Source organism: Lathamus discolor, chromosome 1 (genome assembly GCF_037157495.1).
Source record: "Lathamus discolor isolate bLatDis1 chromosome 1, bLatDis1.hap1, whole genome shotgun sequence".
NCBI lineage: Eukaryota > Metazoa > Chordata > Aves > Psittaciformes > Psittacidae > Lathamus > Lathamus discolor.
Window position 1 is genome coordinate 46,717,518 of NC_088884.1, and position 13,462 is coordinate 46,730,979.

At 41.6% G+C, this 13,462-nt stretch overlaps 1 protein-coding gene across 1 annotated transcript in view; it reads right to left on the reverse strand.

The window, feature by feature from the left end:
- Positions 1-7,346, reverse strand: part of SLC6A15 (solute carrier family 6 member 15) — a 47,551-nt gene extending 40,205 nt beyond the window's left edge. Inside the window, exons 1-2 of the mRNA XM_065669722.1 lie at positions 7,278-7,346; positions 1,902-2,007 (exon numbers count right to left, since the gene is read on the reverse strand). The gene's annotated coding sequence lies outside the window, so the exon portion shown is untranslated. The remainder of the gene's footprint in view (positions 1-1,901; positions 2,008-7,277) is intronic.
- Positions 7,347-13,462: the final 6,116 nt, after the last annotated feature.

Sequence of the window (13,462 nt, forward strand, 5' to 3'; positions counted from 1 at the left end):
GAATAAATTCAGTATCAGACTCAGTCATTACTGCGATCATTTTAAATGCCAAAATCCTAAATTTTGTCATGTATTTTAAAATATTAATATGCTATGACACCACCTTGGATTAAAAATAACATGTCCAAATATAACTTAGCCTTATTAAAGCCCTTTAGAAGCTGGGGTATTGTTTTTTGGTTTTGGGTAGGTTTGGTTTTTTTCCTATCTTAGATCAGATCGTGGAATTTGATCAATTGATTTAACTTGGTTTCCAGACAGCTTCACTCATCTTTTTCGTAACTTCAAATGATGTCATGGTCAGGAGAAAACACTGAAAGGAAATTTTTATAATCACATTTACTGAAGAATATAACACTTCTCTGGAATTTTCCACAAGTGAAATGAACAAAGAATGATGGAATCCCTTTTCTTATATAAAATCCTCTTAAAAAAGAAAAAAAAAGAAAAAGTAATCTTAAACTGACCTGACAAGTGTCTGTATTGTTTGAGGGAATTTTAACAGAACAGAAACTGCTGAACAGTACACAGGTACATGGTTCATTTAGAAGAACATTTAGAAAATTATTATTAGCTAACAGTAGTCAATAATCTAAGTTAGCATGAACATACTTCTGGAAACACCCAAACAATTCAGTTAGATTTTTATGTCTTACTAGCACTGTCCTGGGTATGTTTAAATCTCTATTTATCATACTGAAATATAAATCAGTGAGTCTTTTTTGACACATTGAACAAACTGCAGACCCAAGCTTTCTCAGAACACAGTGGGAATTTTGTTATATTCTTCTATAAAAGAAGAATCAAAACTTACTGCATTAGCATGCACAAGCAACGTAACCTTATTAGACTGCCACATTATTAGCAAATTAAGCAATAATCCCTTTTGACAGGGAATTCAGTCCCAAATTAGCTCCCTGGGAGATCTGGGCTTGCTCTAGAACTTCCATGTCAGCTTCATTCCCGCATTCAGAAATGCTGGCACAGGGAGATAAGACCTGTAAAGCCCTCACTGACCAAACTGCAAACGTTTGCAGTAAGACCCAAAGGGACTTCATCAGGCAGAGCACCAAAAGACACACTGAGAGAAAATGGCATGCAGTAAAATTTTTCAATCTTTCTTACATGCAATGCCTAGTAAGAGAGTCATACTAGTGCTGTTCAACACTGCCTGCTCCTCTTCACCCTTACACTGGTAATGAATCTTATGTTGGGATCCTCTTCAATGCATTTCTATTAGACAGATCTGCATGCTAATATACAGACACTTACTAGATGAACATTGTACTTCTGGTTCTCCCAACTGTGTAGTACCAGTAAACAATTAAAAGTTATGAGGCTGGAGATTTTCACAACATGTAAGAAAAATAGGTGCAAAAGAAAAAAAAAATAGTCTCGCTTACAAATTTGTAAGTATAATGAGTACAACTGCTCCATGTTCTTGCAATCACAAGTCTCTATAAAAAGCCATTTGTAAAGCAATTTCATGTTTAAAACATCCCACAATACTACTGCAACAACCGATATAACTAAATATTAAAGAACTTTCAGCAATGATTTTCTGACATAAATTAAACTACAATTATTTTTACATTGTGCTTTTTTAAAACTTCCCTTATAAACCCTCTATTCTTTTCTAAGACTATATTTCTTTCATTATCTCATTTTTACATCTGATCAAAATGCAACAATTCGGCAGGTTCAAAGTATAATGCATTACAAGTAATCCTCACATCTTTGATCCAAAACTATTTAAATATTCAGCATGAATTGGAAGGGAAAGAAAGGAAAGAAGGGAGAATAATATCCAGGCAGAAAATAACTTTCTAGAAGGCTATTGTAACATCATTTTTTAAAAAATAGAAAAAAAAAAACCAACAGAAAACAGAGAGAATTGATACCTTTTTGAGTTCAATGTCTGCCATTAAAAGGAGAAAAAGATTAACATTCTGTTCTTCAGACCTCTGCGTTCTTCTCTGATTGAGCAGTTAACGTAGCAGGATGCTGCTGTGGGGAAAACAAAGTGCAATATGAAACTACAGTCAGTTCACATTATTATGATCTCTGCTTTGAGGGAAGACTGTGATAGCACAGTGTACCAGTCCGGCCCCACAAGCTTACATCTTGCACTCCAGTTCACAAAATCTCCAAGACTTCCAGTGAAGAAACCAGTATGAGGCAGCATAGGACACAGAATTAAAAGTCAGGATTCTCACCATGGCATATGTTTGTAAAAGATCCTGACTGATATTCATGACAAAGGTTTCAGTCCCTATGAAATCACTGGATGAGAATTATATGGAAAAGTTAAGAAGAGGAGCTTTTGCACCTTGAAGGAAGCCTATGAAATGCATCTCAAATACAAGTCTATGAGGTAGGCACAGAGAAAGCGTGATGGAAATAACCAATATAGAAAAAGGAACACCAACAGGACTACTGAGAGTCTGCATAAAGGAATCAGGCAACTGGTGCAGGCAGGTTGCTAATGGCCATCATATCTGAATGAGAAAGAAAGAAGACTACAGGAGCAAACTAGGTTTCATAGGAGTACTGTAATTGTGAAGAATGGCTACCATTGGGGGAAACCTGTGTACAGGTTCAGCAAGAGTTACACTTTGTAACTCTTTTGCACAGACTGAATTACCGCTGCAATGCAGTATTGTGTTCTTTGGTGGAAAGAAGAATATGCACCATAGCCTTTTTGCCTAGTCAAGCCCACTTTCACCTGTCTACTGAAGCAGCCATTATGCTGCTCTTCAGCATGGACTACATGATCTGGCATTTTGCCCTGGATAGGTTAATAGAGCCTGTCAGTAACAGATATCTATTCAATAGGTACTTACTCATAATGCAAGATAATTATATTCTATGCAATGCAACTCACATTTATCTGCATTCTTCAGTGATGTTATCAGAGACATGCTAACACATGTTACACATACTACATTACAACGTAAAAGAGCAAGAGCTACAGGAGACATGAAAGCATTAGAAAAAATGAATGGTTTTGATTCTGGTGTCACTATACATTTAAATCATTTAGACTATAGCAAAACAAGAGAGACAAGACTAAATTCACACCTCCTGCAAGCAGAGGTGGTAGTTAGACTTCAGTGACACTGCACCTGTTTCATATGCCTGGGAAATTTGTTCTCAGTTCCTACATAATGTTTTTCCTGGTTTTATCTTACATCTAGGCCCTGCACAGTCTCAAATGCTGACAGTTTCTCTCCCAGATTAGTCTCCTTAAATTTTAGTTACAGGAGAATTCTTCCTACTGTTGTAAGATAAACAGAATTATTTGTCAAAAATAGTAAGATTTCTTTCTCAGACTTGTTCATTGCCAGTAGATTTGATTTCAGTAACTTGTGTGACTTCTTCTATATCACTGGCCCAACAGAACATTACAACCTAGAGATCAGTGTTAATTTTTTCTTTTCATTACATGTCATCTTTAAAGACTTTACTGGCCTTACTGTAGTTTCTCACCTGCTTTCACAGGTTTCTTAGTATTTTCTTCTCACAAATCAACCTCTCTGAAATACTTCACAGACTTACATGATGTGCTAACTGTAATTTCTTATCCAGATAGAGAAAAGGTATGACTTATGCTCTGGTGTTTTCTTACATGTACTTTATTGAAGGAATAAATTCAGTAGTTACCACACCTCCAGCTGAAGCTGATAAAGTAATCTCAGCAATACTGACAACACTTGATTGGTCAAGTTCAAACTGCTGGCAACTTGAAATAAAAATCTCCATTTTCTAAATAAGTTCACCACAAAATACAACGACACCACAACCGTATTTTAAAATCTTAACACACTTCTAAGAAATAAGAGAATATAAAACTATATTAAATATTTCATTAAATACTAAAGTTATTTAAGCTGCAAATTAAGTACTGAACATTAGACATTACCAGATATATAGTTACCCCGAGACTTGAATTCTCTGACCTCTGTGTTTTGGATCAGTAAGGAAATAAACTTGTCCTTGCAAAGAATTTATGATTACATTGTTGTCTGGTTTTTATACATAAGCAAGAAGCTGAACTGTTCATAGGTCAGCAGAAATTTTGCTTCCCCTCAAATCTGATTATTTCATTATATAAATCATGCCTTCAAGTTATGTTACAGTAAATCCTGTCTTTAAAAAGAAAATTATTAATACCAATTCCGCTGTAGAAAATCCGACACTGTAAATGTCCTATTACATTTTCCCATCCCTTCTCCATTTCAGCTTAAGAAGAGCATGCTGACTCATTAGCACTGCAGTACCATTTCTGCCACTTCAAATACGAAAAATAGTATCACTTGCCAGCAGAAAAATATTTTCCTGAAGCTGGAAATAGGCTACTGGCACCATGACTTAGATGCAAGGCATTGTTCTATACTGTATTATGCAACTTTTCTTGCATTTCTCCCATACAAAAAAATACAGAACCCTTAGTCTTAAGAGTGAAGGATAAGAATGAAGATATCTGTTTCACTGAAGGCTTCTGGGAAGCTCAGCCCAGTTATTGCCATTACCTAAAGCAACTGTTCTGGCAGTTACCACTGCTCTTTCACACTACTTTGTATGGGCTTGTCAGGTTTTGTGCATCAGATCTTCAGTAGAATAGTGCTCAGTTATTATTTATCAACGATAACCTTTTTTCCTAAATTATTAAAGAACATTTCCTGTGTAACAGCAAGGTTACTTTGAATCAAATCTCAATAAAGAATGGAGTTGCTTAACTTTTAAGCTGCCACCTGTCAAAGTTATTCTGTTAACAAGAATTCAGAGATCTTTAAAGTCACATGGAAAAGCTACTACTGGCATTTCCATTTTCTACAATCCATTGCCATGACAATCTATAAACTACATGAGCAAAGGACCCAAAAATGTTCTTTCAAAAATCAACAGATATTTTCTCTTTTGAGCATTATTCCTTGATATGAGTGAAACAGCGCAATGGAAAGTAGCAGGGAACACAGGTGAACGTGTCCTTGATGTTGTGAATGCATCTGGTTGCATACAGGAGAATTTCAGAAAGAAAAAACAACAAAATAATCTGTCTTCCACAAAAGATTCCTACCACTAATACTTCTCAAGTGATGCAATTCCATACCACATGAGCAGCAGCTACTCCCGTATATCTTAACAATGCAATTTATACCAAAAGGCATAGCTGTTATTAGTAGACTGTGTTTCTGAATAACCTGTAGGGCTTTTTTCTTTTCTGAGAACTTCAGCATTTTAAAAGTCATATGTGTACAGGCTTTTGCAACATATGGCAAAGAGAGTTGTTCAATCTATGTGGTTCTCATCTGCACCATTACTTTTTCTCTTGCTTGCCTGTAAGAAAAAAGAAAACTATAAAAATGACAAGATACTAAAGGTCAAAAGGAATCAGCTTATGCTGCAAAATTCATTTCAAGATGCCTTAGCAGTTTCACTTACTCAGTTTCACTACTGGTGGTACATCTGAAGAGCTATGAAATGGTTTGGTTTTTCATGCACAGGATCAACACCAATGGGATTTTTTGTGCTTGACTCTTAAGTGCAGAGCTGAGCTCAAAGGGAGTGTCTGATATGCACTGAACGCAGCCTGTAATGCTACTGTTATCTTAATATGGCCTATGTGTAAATCACGAGATCTTGTAGATTAACTAAGAGAAAATTAAGCAATCTTTCCTAGGTATTTTTTAAAGTTTGCTTTTAAATGAGCTGATGATAACAGGAAACACACTACTAAACAGAAGGAAAAAAAGATAGTATGTTGCCATAATTTTTAATCAAGCGGAGTAAACTGTCTGCACGATACAACCGGTGCACGTGTATGTGACATCAGATTCATTTATACTTTTCTTTGGAGGGGGAAAACGAGATTTGGATCCCTGTCTTATAGCATGTCACAGTGATACACTGATGGTGACATGCTACTTAAAGATAATTAGGCTTCTCTTAGAAATCAATACTACAGCAATGAGCTTTTCATGTAGCAATACCATACAGAAAATAAAATGGCTGATGAGGACGAGGTCTTGACTACATCTTTTACAAATAAAACAAAGTGCAATTCACTTAAACGTAAGAATTCCAGCGGCAACCTCTCATGTGGCAGATCACTATGACTATACAGCCGTACTTCAATCATATCATTTACTTTCACAACAAAAGCAGAGCCTTCCAAAGAAATTCCAGGTCACTTTAATACTAACAAAATCTGTGCAATACCTGCCAATGTGGGCATAGCAAATAAGAACAGTTAGTAAGAAAACTGAATGGGGGGAAGAATTACTGGGAGAAAACTGTAGGTGTCAATCAACCCTGCGGATAAGCTGTAGTACACAGAGCTCTGCAAACATTAAAATCTTGACCAGAAAACAAATCCAGGATGCACAAAGGTTCAGAACAGGTCCTCATTACCATACCCACCCAAACATGGCTGACACCAGGGTGCACCAGCTACTAGCCCAACGGGGCTGCTTCAGCCTGCGCTGGCCGAGTGATGCAGTGGCGGAGGGAAAGGAGGGGAAGGGAAGGGAGGTAACGGCAGTCCCCGCCGGGCGACTCCCAGCCAGCCCCCGCAGCAACAAGGCAGCGCCGAGCGGCCGCGAGTCTCCTGCGCCCGTCACCTGCGCCCGTCTCCTGCGCCTCCGCCCAGCCCTCGGACACGGTTACCGCAGCACTCGCCCAGCTGCGGCTCCCTTCACCCTGGCACACGGCAGCCGCGGACCGCTCCCGGCGTGACTGGCGGTACTCCTGCTCCCTCATCTGCTGGAGCGACGGGCCGAGCCCGGCTCCTGGCAAGCCCGGAGCCCTCCGCGCTAGGAGGAGCATGGAAGCGGCGCTCCCCTAAACACGAGTTTCCCGTACATCCAAGGTGCCTCACGCAACACGCGGGAGATGAATGAATCTTATGTCACTCGCGGTACCAAAAGGATGTAAGTTCCCTGCCTCCCCTCAGTAATTCTAATTATTATAAAAACAGCCCCATACATCTTTTTAACCTACCGCCGAGTTAAAACACATAGGCAGCTACCACCGGGCACTCGCTATTGTCTTCCACGGGCCGCTCCCTCCTTGCCGGGCGAAGGCAGCCTCCGGTGGGGGAGCTGGGGAAGCCACCCCTCAGGAAAGCAGCGGACACGGGGCAGAAAGGGACCCCATGCGCCCCGCCCGTACTGTTCCTTCCCGCCCGGTGACACACGGGTGGCGGAGGGCCGGCGGTGCTGCTCCGGCCACACAGCCGGGCTGGGGAAGGCGGCCACCAGCCTCGCCTCGCTTACCTCCGCCCTCAGGGGTCGCCGAGCGCCAGCTGTAGGAATGAAGGAAGGAAAAGGGAGCCCGGGTACCCCTCGGGGCTTGGAGCAGCGAGTGGGGCAGTGCGGGTGCAGGGCTCAGAGATGGCCAGGCGGCAACAGGAACATGTACCCAACCTTCGCTGCGACGGCGTTTAAAGACAGGCATAAAAGAGGCGGGGGGGGAGAGGGAGAAAAGGGGAGGGCAGCGCCGGGCTCTGCGAGCCGCACCTCCTGACGCAGGGAGGAGCGCTCCCGCCTGCAGCAGTGGCAGCATCGCCTGCGGGCGGGGAAGAGGCAGAGGCGGCAGCGATAGAAGGAGGGTGTTGGATGGGCCGTCGCCGGGCAAAAGCCCTGCGGCCGCGCTACGACGCGGCGGGTGCCCCGTACCCAGCCGCCTCCGTCCCTCCTGCCGCCGGGACGCGTGGTCATCACCGTGTCCCAGGGCCCCGTGTGCCGCGCACGTGGGCTGTGCGCGGCCGGCGGCGTGCTGGCGGGGTCCATCCTCGGGAGTGAAGGGGTGGAGAGAAACTGAGAGGAGGATGGAGAGCACCGACCAATACCCGTGGTGATGGGGCACAAGTCTTGTGAGCCGTAACTTAGCAGTTGCTGCAACCTCGCGTAGATGATGTTTCGTTTAAACAACCCCCCTAAACTTTCTGTCATGAAGTCTGTCCCGTGCCCTTCTACCTGCTTTTTCCCTTTACAGGCGTTTTTCTTTAACTGGAAAAGGCAGATGGATCCTGGCTAGAAAGGCTTGTAGAAGAGGAAGTCACCTGTTCAAAGGGGCGTCAGGCAGGTAGGAAAGGCAGGCTAGCTCCGGTGGAGGTAGGGGCGATGGAACTGAGTGTTAGAAAAGGGCGGACCTCTGATATGGTAAGAAAGGTGCTTTTCTAATTTGGTTACAGTACCAATTGTTGAATAACGTAAAGTGTACCGACTTCCGATAAGCCTGCCTGACAGACGCGGCGAAAGCTGCACTTGGTCTGGCGAAGTCTGGTCTGGTAAAGCCTGCCTGTTAGACGCAGCGAAAGCTGCGCTTGGTTGGGGCTAGGGAGCTCCCGGGGTAAGCCTAGGCACTGTCCATTAGACAGTAGCGAAAGCTCTGCAGGTTCGGCACACGTGGTTTTGGTATTGGTATTTGTGCTGCGGGATCAGCATCTGTCTGCATAACTTCTGTAACATAGTGGTGTGTGTGTGCTTGTTTTGGAGATCTCTTTGTATTTATAAAATGCCATCAGTTCCTAAGTTGTCTCCATTAGGTTGTATTTTAAGCCACTGGAAGGAGGGCAGATTCGGGCAGAGTATGCGGAAAAGCAAGCTAATTGATTATTGCAATGTATGGTGGACGCAATATGAATTAGAAGATCAGGAGAAATGGCCTGAGAATGGAACTTTACAGTATAATACTATATTACAGTTGATGTTATATTGCAAAAGGGAAGGAAAATGGGGCAAGGTACCATATGTAGATCTTTACCTTAAGAAATAACGATGAATGGCAGAAATCCTGTGGAATAATGGTTGTTAAGGTAAATACTAATGAACAATGTAAGGGATGTGTTACTGAGAAAAGATGTATGGGGTGTCTTGCCTTAGAGAATAGCTTACAACATCAGAAAGATATTGAAAGCTTGGATTTGACAGTTGCCCAATCAGCCCCGCCGGCATTAGATGAAGAAAGGGGGGAGGAAAAGGATTTTGTAATCCAAAAGTTGGAATGAATGTAGAAAGGTTAGGATATAATCAATGTGCATATTGCAAACAGGAAGGACACTGGAAGAATGAATGTCCATTTAGAGGAGGACAATTTATGTCTCCAGGGAATCCTTTTATGGGATCTGATGTATCTAAGGCGATGGTGCTAGAAGAGTTTGACAATCAAAGCTGACTAGGCAGGGCGAGAGACGAAGAACCCCTCGTGAAAATCCAATTGGGAGATAAAGAAGTGAAATTTTTAATAGACACAGGGGCTACCTATTCAGTTTTAAGTGATTTACACGGGGGGTTAGGGGAAAGAACTACGACAATCGTGGGAGCCACAGGAAAGGAGGAAATACGGCCATTCTTACAGCCCCTAGATCTGCAATTTAGAGGGAAGGATTTAACGCACAAATTTCTATATGTACCTGAATGCCCCATTTGCCTTTTAGGACAGGACTTATTGGCCAAATTGGATGCAATGATCATTTTTTAAAATGGTGAATTAATACTGCAAATTGCTGAATCAAAAGCAGGACAGATCTTGCTCCTTAAAGAGAAACCCATTGCTCAAATCCCAAAAGAGGTAGAAGAGGCTGTGATACTGGTAGTTTGGGAAACAGAAGTTCCAGGGAAATCAAGAGCAGCTCAACCAGTAACAGTGGAACTTAAGGATGGGGCTAGGCCAGTAAGAGTTAAACAGTATCCACTGAAGCTGGAGGCGAGATATGGAATTATGAAGACAATTGAGAAATTCTCAAGGTACCAGGTTTTGGAAGAATGTGAATCAGAGTATAACACACCGATTTTTCCAGTAAGAAATCCAAACGATGAATATAGGTTAGTACAGGATCTGAGGGCAATAAATGAAATAATAAAAGATATCCATCAAGTAGCAGCAAATCCTTATATACTGTTAACATCTGTGAAGGAAAAGTATAAATGATTTACAGTGATTGATTTAAAAGATGCCTTCTTCTACATTCCTTTTGATAAAAGTGGTAGGAAACTGTTTGCATTTGAAAGGGAAAACCCACAGAACGGACGAAAGACACAGTTAACATGGACCAGACTTCCACAAGGATTTAAGAACAGCCCAACTCTCTTTGGAAATCAGCTGGCCAAGGAACTGGAGACATGGACTACCCAAGTTAAAATACAGGTACCAAAATCACAGTACCTTTTACTACAATATGTAGATGACATTTTTATTGCAACAGAACAGGAGTCCCTGTGCCTAAGGGTGACAATTGAAATTCTGAATCAGCTAGGCTTGAATGGTTATAAAGTCTCAAAGAAAAGGCACAAATTGCGTGCCTGACTGTGTTGTATCTGGGATGTGAAATTTCACAAGGACAGCGAAAGCTAGGAATAAACCTCATAGAGGCAATTTGTGCCGTTCCAGAACCACGGAATTTACATGAGCTGAGGACATTTTTGGGCATGGCAGGATGGTGCAGGCTGTGGATAATGAATTACGGACTCATTGCTAAACCCCAGTATGAAGCCCAAAAATCACATGCTTTTGTTTGGGACAAATCACAGAAGGAGGCCTTTAAAAGTCTGAAGGAGACGTTAATGAAATCACCAGCATTGGGACTCCCAGATTTGACAAAGGACTTTCAGTTATTTGTCCATGAGAGACAGAGATTGGCGTTGGGAGTATTAACCCAGAAAATTGGAAGCTGGAAAAGACCAGTAGGATATTTTTCAAAATAACTGGATCCGGTAAGTGCGGGATGGCCTTCATGTTTAAGAGCAGTAGCAGCAACTATTGTTCTAATACAGGAGGCCAGAAAACTGACTCTGGGAAAACATACTGAAGTGTTTGTACCACATATGGTAACAACTGTCTTAGAACAAAAAGGGGGTATTGGTTATCCCCTAGCCGAATGATGAAATATCAAGCAATCTTAACAGAACAAGACGATGTAAATCTAAAGACTACTAACTTGTTAAATCCAGCAGCTTTTCTAGGAACTGACCTAGAGGAAGGAATTCTTGAATATAACTGTGTAGAGGTCATCGAGCATACATATGCAACCAGAACAGACTTAAAAGATGTACCTCTCGAGCAAGTGGACTGGGAACAGCCTTGTGGAGAACGGGACACGGTATGCAGGATATGCTGTGACAATGCAACAAAAGGTAATTGAAGCAAAAGCATTGCCTCCTGGGACGTCAGCTCAACGGGCAGAGCTGATAGCTCTTACAAGAGCGTTGGAACTGAGTGACGGTAAAAAGGTAAATGTATGGACTGATTCAAAGTATGCGTTTGGTGTAGTACATATACATGGAGCATTATGGAAGGAACGAGGACTGTTGTCTTCACAAGGGACTAATATATCAAGAAGAAATTTTGAAACTGATAATTGCTGTACAAAAACCCAAACAGGTAGCCATTATGCATTGTAAAGCATACCAAGGAGGAACTTCGAAGATATCCGAAGGAAATACACTGGCAGATCGGACAGCTCGGCAAGTTGCCTGGAAGGTATGGAACATGATGGCCCTGATACCTCTCAAGGTAAGCCCACTCCATACCTATCTTCCACAAGACCCAAAATATTCAAAAGAAGATGAAAAGCTGGCAGGACTTTTAAAGGCTCAAAAGAATTCTGAAGGGTGGTATACAACAACAACTGGACAGGTAATAGTACCACCAGCAATAATGCGAAAAATCCTACAAACTGAACATCAGAAATGTCATTGGGTTGCAGAAGCATTGGTAACTTATTTAAAACGAGGAATAATTTCCACACAGATGCTAGCTATGGCAAAAGCAGTGGGGTCAAAATGTGAAATTTTTTTGAAAGATAATCCAGTAGTAAAAAGACAAGTTGAGATGGGAAGAATTATGATAGGAGTGGAACCAGGAGATTATTGGCAGGTTGATTTTGCGGAACTACCAAAAGTACAAGGGTACAAATATCTGCTAGTAGGGGCTGACACTTTTTCTGGATGGCCGGAGGCCCTTCCCTGTCGCACCAATCAGGCAAAGGAAACGGTGAAATGGTTGCTTAGAGAAATCATTCCACGATTTGGAGTCCCTTTAGGAATATCATCAGTTAGGGGTCCACACTTTGTTGCAACCATAGTACAAGAAGTTAGTAAACTATTAGGGATATCACGGAACTTACATACCCCCTGGAGGCCCCAGTCTGGTGGACAGGTAGAAAAGATGAATCAAACAATAAAGAGACAAATCAGTAAAATATGTCAAGAGGCCAAAATAAAATGGCCACAAGCATTGCCTGTAGCCCTCTTACGAATCAGAGTAAAACCCAGAAGTGGAATGTCAGTAAGCCCCTATGAGATCCTCTATGGGAAGCAGGATCCTCTATACTTGGCAGGAACCCTCCACAGGAACTAAAGTGAGATGGAATCCTTATTTGCTCAAGTTGCAGCATATCGGAATAGAGAAATGATTTATGATCTGATTGGTCAGACAGAAAGATTAGCCAGAACAACGAAGAAGGGATTCAGAGACATAAATCTGCAGTTGCAAGCAACGACTAAAATGACCTTGCAGAACAGAATGGCATTGGACATGTTACTAATTAAAGAACATGGTGTTTGTGAATATTTGAAAGACAGAATAGACCATTGTTGAATTCATATTCTTAATGTAACTGCGGACATAGAATACGATATTTCCCAGTTGTCCAAAGTTGAACGAGAAGAGGAAAAAGAAAAAGAATATACTGAACAAAGTTGGATCGGAGCACTCATTGATAGTTTGGGCCTCACAGGATGGGTCCATTCCCTCGTACAAACTGTAATCGTGATACTGATTGTATTTTTAATGATATATCTAATGTATCTTTGCATCTGAAAGGAAATAGCCCGAAGCAGCGCATGGAGCCATCGAATTATAGGAGCAGTAAACAGGGAACATTCAAAGTACCCCACACCTCCACCTACCTATCAGGGGACAGCTACCTAAAAGAATGAAACTATTTACTGAAGTTGAGTGAAGTATTTTCAAAGGGGGGAAATGTTAGAAAAGGGCGGAGTTTTACGCTAAAATAATCATATAAATAGTAGAAATTATTATATTTAAAAATCTAAAAATCAATAGTGAGGTTTTGTATATTAGAAGATGGTTATAACTTTGCAGTTTTGTTTGCAGTTTTGTATCATGGTTACTCTATAATAAATGTTACAATGGTAGTCTTTGTAGCAAAAGCTAACATAACTGTATAGGGTGAAGGGTGTATGGTGGATTTGAGAATTGTGTATTGTGAAACCCTACCCAAGCAGAACCTACACATACCAGAGGCAGTCAAGAGAAAATAAGAAAAAAGCTGGCGTCCACACAAAGGCTGGGACATGTCCAAAGAACGAAAAGGTGAAAAGGACAAGCCAAGGAAGACTTCTTACTTCATCCGAGGAAGACTCCTTACCTCATCAGGACGACCACCAGAAGGGTCTGCGCAGGCGCAGAAGAGGCTGATGTAATAGACTGATGT